The sequence below is a fragment of the Nicotiana sylvestris genome, chromosome 7, assembly GCF_000393655.2.
Source record: "Nicotiana sylvestris chromosome 7, ASM39365v2, whole genome shotgun sequence".
In the NCBI taxonomy this organism is placed as follows: Eukaryota; Viridiplantae; Streptophyta; class Magnoliopsida; order Solanales; family Solanaceae; genus Nicotiana; species Nicotiana sylvestris.
This window is the reverse complement of record NC_091063.1, coordinates 150,057,215-150,068,238: the sequence shown is the minus strand read 5'-3', so window position 1 is coordinate 150,068,238 and position 11,024 is coordinate 150,057,215.

Below are 11,024 nucleotides of genomic sequence, written 5' to 3'. Positions count from 1 at the left end.
TACTTTTAAGTTCTAGGTCGCCCACCAGTATAATGCGGGAATACTTTCTGTTCTAGGTCGCCCACCAGTAAAATGCGGGAATACATTTCAGTTCTAGGTCGCCCACCAGTAAAATGCGGGAATACTTTCTGTTCTAGGTCGCCCACCAGTAAAATGCGGGAATACATTTCAGTTCTAGGTCGCCCACCAGTAAAATGCGGGAATACATTTCAGTTCTAGGTCGCCCACCAGTATAATGCGGGAATACATTTAAGTTCTAGGTCGCCCACCAGTAAAATGCGGGAATACATTTCAGTTCTAGGTTGCCCACCAGTAAAATGCGGGAATACATTTAAGTTCTAGGTCGCCCACCAGTAAAATGCGGGAATACTTTCAGTTCTAGGTCGCCCACCAGTAAAATGCGGGAATACATTTAAGTTCTAGGTCGCCCACCAGTATAATGCAGGAATACATTTCAGTTCTAGGTCGCCCACCAGTAAAATGCGGGAATACTTTATGTTCTAGGTCGCCCACCAGTATCAGTGGAGGAATGTTGTACAAAAGAACCCCAGATCTGGGATTGCTGAGATGTATTGATGCAGGTCAAGCCACGATAGTGATGACAGAGGTACATGCTGGAGTCTGTGGGCCCCATATGAGCGGATATGTGTTGGCAAAGAAGATTCTGCGAGCGGGATATTATTGGCTCACTATGGAGCATGATTGTATCAGTTTCGTACGAAAATGCCATCAGTGTCAGATACACGGAGATCTGATTCATTCTCCACCAATGGAATTGCACACAATGTCCGCACCATGGCCATTTGTAGCATGGGGCATGGATGTCATTGGGCCTATCGAGCCGGCAGCTTCGAACGGTCACAGGTTCATTCTGGTAGCCATCGATTATTTCACTAAGTGGGTTGAAGCCAAAACTTTTAAGTCTGTAACCAAGAAGGCAGTGGTGGATTTCGTCCATTCCCATATCATTTGTAGATTTGGGATCCCAAATATAATAATCACGGACAATGGTGCTAATCTTAACAGCAACTTGATGAGAGAAGTATGTGAACAGTTTAAGATTACACACCGTAATTCCACTCCGTATCGGCCCAAGGCGAATGGAGCAGTTGAGGCAGCCAACAAAAATATAAAGAAGATATTGAGGAAAATGATTGAAGGATCCAGACAATGGCATGAAAAGCTACCATTTGCGTTGTTAGGATACCGCACTACTGTTCGTACTTCAATAGGTGCGACTCCTTATTTGTTGGTATACGGAACCGAAGCAGTAATACCAGCAGAAGTTGAAATTCCTTCCCTTCGAATTATCGCTGAGGCCGGGATTGACGATGATGAATGGGTCAAAACCCGACTAGAGCAGCTGAGTTTAATGGATGAAAAAAGATTGGCAGCAGTATGTCATGGCCAGTTGTATCAAAAGAGAATGGCAAGAGCATACAATAAGAAGGTGCGCCCCAGAAAATTTGAAGTAGGGCAACAAGTATTGAAACGGATCCTCCCACATCAGATTGAGGCAAAAGGCAAGTTCGCCCCGAATTGGCAAGGGCCGTATATTGTGACCAGAGTATTATCCAATGGCGCTTTACGTCTGACGGATGTTGAAGGAAGATGCGTCGACATGGCTATCAATTCTGATGCAGTCAAAAGATATTATGTGTAATTTCTTTTGTTGTTTATTTGTTTGTTTGTACTTAGTGCTTATCGGATAATGAAATGACGGAGGCAATTCTTTCTTCTATCCAAACACTTTTAACCTTTGCTTTACCCCTTTGAGCCATACTTATCTTTTTATACCCCTCTCTTGGAATCATTAATGAAAAAATGTATGAAAAAAAAACTTTTTGAAGGTCGCAAGAAAACAAAGGAGTCAGTGAACTACGTTCGACCTGATTCCTCAAAGAGGATACGTAGGCGCCTCACGGCTCGGTCATAAGGTAATAAAATAAAATAAAAAAGAAAAAAAAATCAAAAGAAAAATCCCCAAGTAAGAAAACTGGGGCAGAAATTATGTTTCTAAATTTTGAAAAAAAAGAAAGAAAAAAAAAGAATTTGATTCCAAGAGTTGTAATACTTTACCCATCAAAGTTATTTTGAATTTTATATCCTTTTCTTCTAAAACCTATATTGATATCCAAAAAAGACCTCCCGATCAGTATCCGAGAGGTGTTAAGATAGGCAAATGAAAACCAAGAATAAAACATCGGTCCCTGACTGAATGAGGATCATGAATTGAAAGAATTTATAGCCAAAAGAATTCCCGGCAGAGATAAATCTTATCGGCAACACTCCAATCCCAAGCTGAGAAAATAAGATGAGAGAGTCTTATCGGCGAAAACCTTCACAGGCGCCATAAGGCGACGTAAGCTGAGAAATACAAAATGAGAGAGTCTTATCGGTGAAAACCTTCACAGGCACCATAAGGCGACGGGAGTTGTGAGAAATGAGAGAGCCTTGTTAGTGAAAACCCCGCGAAGGGCACTATAAGGCGACAAGATAGATTGACGGAAAAGATCCGTATTTTGCGAAGAATTGGGCACCTATTTATCCCCAGCAAGTGAAGACATCAGAAAGTTTGATCGACACAAATAGACTGGGTTGATTAATCCGGAATGCACAACATGATCATTGGAATCGGTTGTATCACCCAGATAAGTTCATTTTTTTTGTTCAGAAAGATTTTCTCATTTTTCTATCTTTTCATTTCGTTGTTTAAAAGAATTTTTCTAGAAATTTATGTTTTAAGGAAGGTCTTTCAGAGCTTACTACCAGTTGCCAAAATGGTACAACATAAAAAGTGAAAAGGTCAGGCAAGAGACAAGGCAATAAGGCAAAAGATGTTGGTTGCTAGGCCGAATAATACTGTCCTAAAATGGCAAGGAAAGTACGGGGAAGAGCCGAAAAAAAAAAAAAAAAATGTTGAGGAAATTGTAAGCCTAGTTCCAAGACGATCCCCAGAGTACTCCGACCGAATATCGACCAAGCTACGAGGTGGTCGGACAACACAGAAGGGGAAGGGAAGAAGGGAAAATTCATCTTCGGCAAAATAACCTCCAGAAATTTTTGAGATACAAAATGGTGAAGGGATAAATGGAAAAACCATCCCCAGCAGAATGTTATCCCCAGCAAATAACATCATCCCCAACAAGTTTTGAGAACGCCGAACAAGAATAAGGGAAAGGGAACAATCATCCCCATCAGGAGTGACATGACCATTCGTCATATTTCAAAAAAAAAAAAAAAAAAAAAAACTAACTAAATTTTCTTTGATTTGAACAGGAAAATAAAGTGTTGATGATGGCCTAAAAATACGCCATAAGAAAGATCGCCAGAATTGGGGCATAAAATTTTCTGCCACAAGTGGAAATTTTCTCGGAGAATCGAGGAAACAAATTCAAATTATTCTTTACCAATTAGGCACCCACCAGTATAATGCGGGAATACATTTCTGTCTTTTCACTTCATGTTCTAGGTCACCCACCAGTATAATGCGGGTATGCATTTATGTTTTCATTTCATGCTCTAGGTCGCCCACCAGTAAAATGCGGGAATACATTTAAGTTCTAGGTCGCCCACCAGTAAAATGCGGGAATACATTTAAGTTCTAGGTCGCCCACCAGTATAATGCGGGAATACATTTCAGTTCTAGGTCGCCCACCAGTATAATGCAGGAATACATTTCAGTTCTAGGTCGCCCACCAGTAAAATGCGGGAATACATTTCAGTTCTAGGTCGCCCACCAGTAAAATGCGGGAATACTTTTAAGTTCTAGGTCGCCCACCAGTATAATGCGGGAATACTTTCTGTTCTAGGTCGCCCACCAGTAAAATGCGGGAATACATTTCAGTTCTAGGTCGCCCACCAGTAAAATGCGGGAATACTTTCTGTTCTAGGTCGCCCACCAGTAAAATGCGGGAATACATTTCAGTTCTAGGTCGCCCACCAGTAAAATGCGGGAATACATTTCAGTTCTAGGTCGCCCACCAGTATAATGCGGGAATACATTTAAGTTCTAGGTCGCCCACCAGTAAAATGCGGGAATACATTTCAGTTCTAGGTTGCCCACCAGTAAAATGCGGGAATACATTTAAGTTCTAGGTCGCCCACCAGTAAAATGCGGGAATACTTTCAGTTCTAGGTCGCCCACCAGTAAAATGCGGGAATACATTTAAGTTCTAGGTCGCCCACCAGTATAATGCAGGAATACATTTCAGTTCTAGGTCGCCCACCAGTAAAATGCGGGAATACTTTATGTTCTAGGTCGCCCACCAGTAAAATGCGGGAATACATTTCAGTTTTCCATTTCCAGGTCGCCCACCAGTATAATGCGGGCATACATTTCATTTTTCCATTTCCAAGCACCCACCTGTATAACGAGAGGAATACTTTTCAGTCTTATACTACAGATTTTGAAGTCAGTAACCCCACCGGAAGGTAAAGGTTACAACAAGAATCCCCAGCAGGAAACGATAAAATCCCAACACCAGAAGGCAGAAGGTGGCAACAAGAAGTCCCAGCGCAAATTCAAGCGCATGAGTCAAAAGAAAGAAAAGACGTGTCTTGATGAATCTGATGAAGATAATCGTGTCCCTCGAGGAACCGCCAAAAAGCTTAATGAAGAAAGCCATGTCCCCAGCGGACCGAACAAAATGACGAAAACTGATATTAAAAAAAAAAAGCCAAGGGCCAGAAGTCTTGGTAAAAAGGCACCAGAGGAAACACAAACCGACAAAAAGCAAGGCAACCGGAGCAAGGGGGAAAACAGATAAGATTCTGTAATTTCTAGCTTAGTCTAGCTTCTTATTTTTTTTAGCATGGTGTAATAAGGAGGTCAGCAAACAGTAAAAGTAGCATGCAACAGCAGTAACTTTGCAGTCCCATGGTAGTCCCAGCTACCAAGACTTCCCGAACTACATTGACCTGATTCCTGTTTAGCCCAGGATATGTAGGAAACCTTTGAAGCAAAGGTTCGGTCAAATCTTTTTCAAAAAATGCTTCAACAGAGTACTCGGATGGGCAAAAATCGCTCGCTTTATCTTTGCACGAAAACCCTTCGTGTCTCCGGGCAAAGAGGGGCAGCTGTAAGCACGTGATTTTTTGCCCTATATGAGAATTACTCCCAAAAATTCAAAAATAAAATGATTTTCTTTGGTGTGCAATTTTGTGATATTTTGAATAATTATTTGTAGTTGTCTGTGCGTGTTTATTTGCTAAATTAATAAAAAATACAAAAATATGTCGCATTTTGCATGTAGGATTTAATTCTATAATTGATAATAATTAAATTTGTTTTACAAAAATTAAAAATTACAAAAATAGGCATCGTTTGCATTTTTAGCATTTAATGTCCAAATATACAATTTTATGCTTAATTAATACTTAATTGTGCGTTAATTGTTATTGGGAGTTAATTTGCACTTTTATAACTTAATTTAGTTCTTAATAATAGTTTAAGTATTTTTATAATTTAGTTTTAGAAAAATAAAAGAAGAAAAGAGAGCGAAAATATAAAGAAAGTCGGAATTAGGCCTCTTCTTCAACTTCAAGCCACAGGCCCAAAAAATGGCCCAATCTTCCCTACGACCCAGTCCATTTCGAACTGGGTTGACCCAGTCCATAACCCAACACCCCTATTATTTTACAAACAAAATAAAACAAAAAAAAAAAAAGAAAAACCCTAAAAATGCCTAAGCATCCGCCCCCCCCCCCATTTCTCCTTCTTCTTCCTCAAAACTCCATTCCAACCATGGCTGCCCCTCTCCCATTCCCTTTAACCCCACATCACACTCACACACACTCACCAAACACCTCCAAGCTGACCTCCCATGAACTGATGAACGACCTCAAACTCCATAAACGACCTCAAGAAAACTCCATCGTTGTTTTTTTTTTTTTTTTTTTCTTCCTCCCCTTGCGTCCCATGAACGACCATCTGTTGGATGACCTCATCGCCGAACAGAATCCCAGACGAACCCAGTGCCAGGTTACCGCCCAGGCATGAGCTGTTGCTGTCACGCGATATAGCTAGTCGCGAGCTACGTGAACTGCTGGCCGCGTATAGCTTCGTTGATTATCTTCGTCGTCGTCACGTCCAAACGACCAGCAGCGTCCATGCTTCTTCAGCTCGTTTTGCTGCTGTTTCTTCTCCTCCGAGCTGCTGCTTCTCCGCCATGGACGAGCACGCACAGGTGCGTCGAACAGCTCTACTATGAAGCGATGTTGCTTCCTCCGTTTCTGCCGCGTCAAATAATGTTGCTGCTTCGGCGCGGCTTCATTTGTTCATGTTCGTCGTCGTTTGGTCAAGCTTTGATCGAGGTCTGTCAAAACAGTCCGTACACCTTCGTTTCAATCCGGTTGGTAGATTTTGAGTTTTATTTTATCCGTATTTTGTTTTGATATTTCTCGAATCTAAAAACGGCAAATGTTTGTTTTGTTCATGTCTATCGTTTGAATTAATTTTTTTTTAGTTTGTTCATATGTTTTGTTAAATTAATTTTTCAGATTTCAAATAAACGATTAATTAGTTGTTTTCATGTTTATTTCATGTTTGTATTATTGTTTAAGTGAATATTTGTTAGTTTGTTGTTTGTTAGATTCAAATTGAAATTTAATTAACTATTTCTTCAATTTGTTTCATGTGTTTATGAATTGTTAGAAATTGTTAGTATTGTTAAGTTCAAGTTTAATTTAATAATTGTTTCTTCGTCGATCTTGTTATTTGTTTAAAGAATTTAGTTGTGTTAAAGGAATATATTGATTTAATCGTTTAATCCGTCATGTTTGTTGTGTTAAAATAGATTCACTCATGTTCATACTTTGTTTGGATGATCTTGAATCCGAATTTTGTATAGTTTGATTTCTTGTTTACCCTTTATGATTATTTCTTGAATTGTTCTCATAATCTTGTTTAAAGTTTAATATAAGAATTGTTTGTTGTAATGTTGTTAGAGTTGATTTTAAGTTCAATATGATTGAATTTAGAAATCTTCATACTTTGTTTGTTGTTGGTGTTGAATCCGAAAATAGGATTGTTTGTTGCTAAAATATTGTTCAATCAAATTTTAGTTGTTCTTGGTTGTTCAATTTGTGTTCATGTGATTTGTTGTTGAAATGTTGTTAAAATCATGTTCATATGATATTGTTGTTATGATGTTCATCCGTGTTCATATTGTTGTTTGAATATTGTTAGAAATTGATCATATTGTCTATATTTTGGTTAAGTTTGATTAATTGATGTGTTATAGCTGATGGGTAGTTTGGTAAATTTGTAATACGTTCAGGGGTAGTTTGGTAATTTCAGTAAGGTCGGAAGGGGTAGTTTAGGAATTGTACATTTTTGTAATTGTTTATTTGAAGCATGGGGGACAAAATGAAATGGGGTGGGTTGTGATATGATTATTTAATATAAAGGGGGACAAGATTTAATTTAAAGGGGAATCTTGCATTATTTTAAAAGAAGCATGGGGGACAAAATGAAATGGGGTGGTGTGATATGTTTTTTTAATATAATGGGGATGAGTGGGAAGATAATGGGTTTGGTAGAGAAAGGGATTGATTTTAATTGATTTATGGGATGGGATATATATATGTGAAGTCTTGAATAGAGGGAGGAGAAGGACAGACAGAAAAAAAAAAGAGATTGAAAAAAAAAGCTGAACATTTATTCCGAAAAAAAAACATTGAAACTCTCAAGAAAAGAAAAAAACATACAAAGAAAAAAAATTTGAAAATTAGAAGAGAAAGTAGTACACACCTGAGAAATATTCTGGTATACAGGTGTAGAAATTAAGGGTTGAAGATTAACTAGCCTTTCAAAAATCTGAAAATTTCCTTTGGTTTCTGTCCATTATTTTCGGCATTCCTGGATTTTATTTTGAATTTTTCAAAGCTGTCACTGGGATTTTCGTTGACTGGTTATTGCTGGTTATTGTTGCTGTTGCTGTGTTACGTATTACGTTGCTGACTTTCTTCTTCTTATATTGACAATATCAGGTACACAACTGTAATTTTGGCATTTTGTAAGCTGAAATGAAGAATGGAGTGTTAAATTTTTAATTTAGTTTAATTTAATTTTTGTATTGTATTTAGGTTATTCATGTATTATTATTCTGTAAATCACTGTCATCGGCATAACTAGGCATATTATAGCGACATATTAAATAACGCCTTTACCAGATTATTAGGAAATATATTTAAGCCTGATTATTAATTAAAACTGTTTAATAAAAAAAAATAGAAGAAATAACGTAAAAATGGCGTTATTGAATCAGTTTGGCAAAAATTAACTAAGTTCCTTATTCAGAAGGTTTTTCGTCAACGATAAGTTAATCCGAATCATGTAGTCAATTTCAGTTATAACATGAATTAGTTTGCAAACAAGTATTAGGACATGATGAATTAAAACAAAGTTAGTTAATGTTAAATTGTTTAAATTTTTAGAAATATGATTTAGTACTCAAGTTTTTATTTTTATTTCTTTCAATTTTCAGTATTTGTAAATAATTAGTTTCAATAAGCTTAAGTCTTACTAATAATTTGAATTTTAATCCAACTATGGGATAATTAGTTTTTTTTTATTTTTTTTACTTTTCGATAATTCCATGTTGTATTTATGATTATAATTTTATTACTTTCTGTTAATATTTGTTTTTCTCTTCTATTTAATATGTCATTTTCAAGAATGTAGATATTGATTTTATATTTATAAAAAACTTAGTAATAATAAAAAGGTTATCATTAAAGGATATTCTTAAAGGATTTCGATAAAAATAAGTAGATAGTCTTACTAACAATTTGAATTTTAATCCAACTATGGGATAATTAGTTTTTTTTTATTTTTATTTTTTACTTTTCGATAATTCCATGTTGTATTTATGATTATAATTTTATTATTTTTCTGCTAATATTTATTTTTCTCTTCTATTTAATATGTCATTTTCAAGAATGTAGATATTGATTTTATATGTATAAAAAAACTTAGTAATAATAAAAATGTAGTCATTAAAGGATGTTATTAAAGGATATCGCTAAAAATAAATAGATGTAAATAATACAAAATTTATAGGATTCTCCAATCTCATTTATTTATTTAATTATTAAAAAATTACTTAGAATTTGGGATGGATTGTTTAGTGAATTTCACTTCCTTCCCCAAAGATAATGACGCGTTAGACTCTTTAGGCGCGATTTAATTAATTTTACCTTCTTAAACTCGGATGCGCATTTCATGCGACCCAAATCTAAATCCTAAAACATCAAATAAAATATGTTTCGTATTGTGGGTGCATTTCATGTGACACAATCCAAAGATATGTTTTAAGCGATGTTCACATTCCTAAAAAAATAATAATTATAATAATAAAGCGGTAAAAGATAAAATTTGCACATGGTTCATAATTGTATTAAAAATCAGATAAATAAGCCGAATATAACAGTTGAGCGACCGTGCTAGAACCACGGAACTCGGGAATGCCTAACACCTTCTCCCGGGTTAACAGAATTCCTTATCCAGATTTCTGGTACGCAGACTGTAATATAGAGTCATTCTTTTCCTCGATTCGGGATTAAAATTGGTGACTTGGGACACCCTAAATCTCCCAAGTGGCGACTCTGAAATAATTAAACCAATCCCGTTTCGACTGTCCTTTAATTGGAAAAAACTCCCTACGCACCTCGCGGTGCCGGAAAAAGGAGGTGTGACACTTATAACTTTAAGTTAAGGACCACATATCCTTAATTTTTGCACATGCAACTCTAAGTTAAGGACCAAATCCTTTCAACAACACATGCATCAACAAGAATCAGAACTATACCTACAGAGAATGGGTGAATTCTCGTTCAAATACTTCCTCCTTTCCTCAACAAGCAACTCAAAGAACTTATGTCCATCTTCTAACACATTCTCAAGAACTTCAACACGAATACCATGATTAAAGATGTGACCGTTTCTCTGCTGCATCACATATTGATTCTGCAAATTTTGGGTTATCACAATTTGGGAGATCAATAATGGGTATCGAACTTGAGAGAGAGAGAAGCGAGGGTTTGGGAAGAGAAGCAATGGAAGAAAGGGTAAAAATATCTTTTCATATTAATTTTAATGGAGTAGTGGCTATTTTTGCTCAACATTAAAATTGCTGGATAAAAAATAAATAGCACCTTAAATAGTGGCTACCCGACGCCATTTCTACTCCAACGCTCCAACCATAAGACATTAGCCCATCCTTGATGAGCTGAAGGCACAATCCATTGATTGGGCCTGACAAAAGATAGTTAAGCCAAAGATACATTGCATACAACTTTCCTTACATTAGTCCATCTCTTCTGGGCCGAATTGTGTCGATTATCCATGCCGCATTTTCCAACCATCTTAACTTCCTTTAATTTGAAAGCTTAGCCGACCTCAATTTGTAGTACCAAATTACCAATAAGTTTTAATAGCAACTCAGTTATACAATTCCTGTGGCATATTATCAGACAATGAATTTCGCAGATTTTTGTATTGGCCTTTCTCCATTTCTATTACTATTTGTTACAATATAGCCTTTTAGGAGCGTTAATACAATATGTATTTGGATTGAACGAAAATAAGGGATATGACAAGGAAGAGTGGAAGGTTCTTCAGGACATGCTAAAGAGTTTGAATGATTTCTTGAAAAGAAAAAAAAGGGTTAGGAGAGAAAAAGGAAAATAATATAATGAAAAATCGCTTAGGTTACCCAAAGGTGTGGCCTAATGAAGTGAGAGCAGAATTATGAGGTCTCATGTTCTCATTTCAGCGGAAGCAAAAAAAAAAAAGCTAGGTGATTTTTTTTAAAACTAAGTTTTAATGGATAGAATTATTCGATACCTGTTGGTCGTATGTCTGCTTAAGCTTTCATAGATAGAGTTATCTGTACTGGTGAGAGTTAGTATATATTATACGTGAAATAATTGAAGTGCGCACAAGCTATTGGGACACCTTCATCAAATGACAGCGTCTCAACCTACCCGTTGAAATTGAAGGAGTTTTACTACTGAACCAA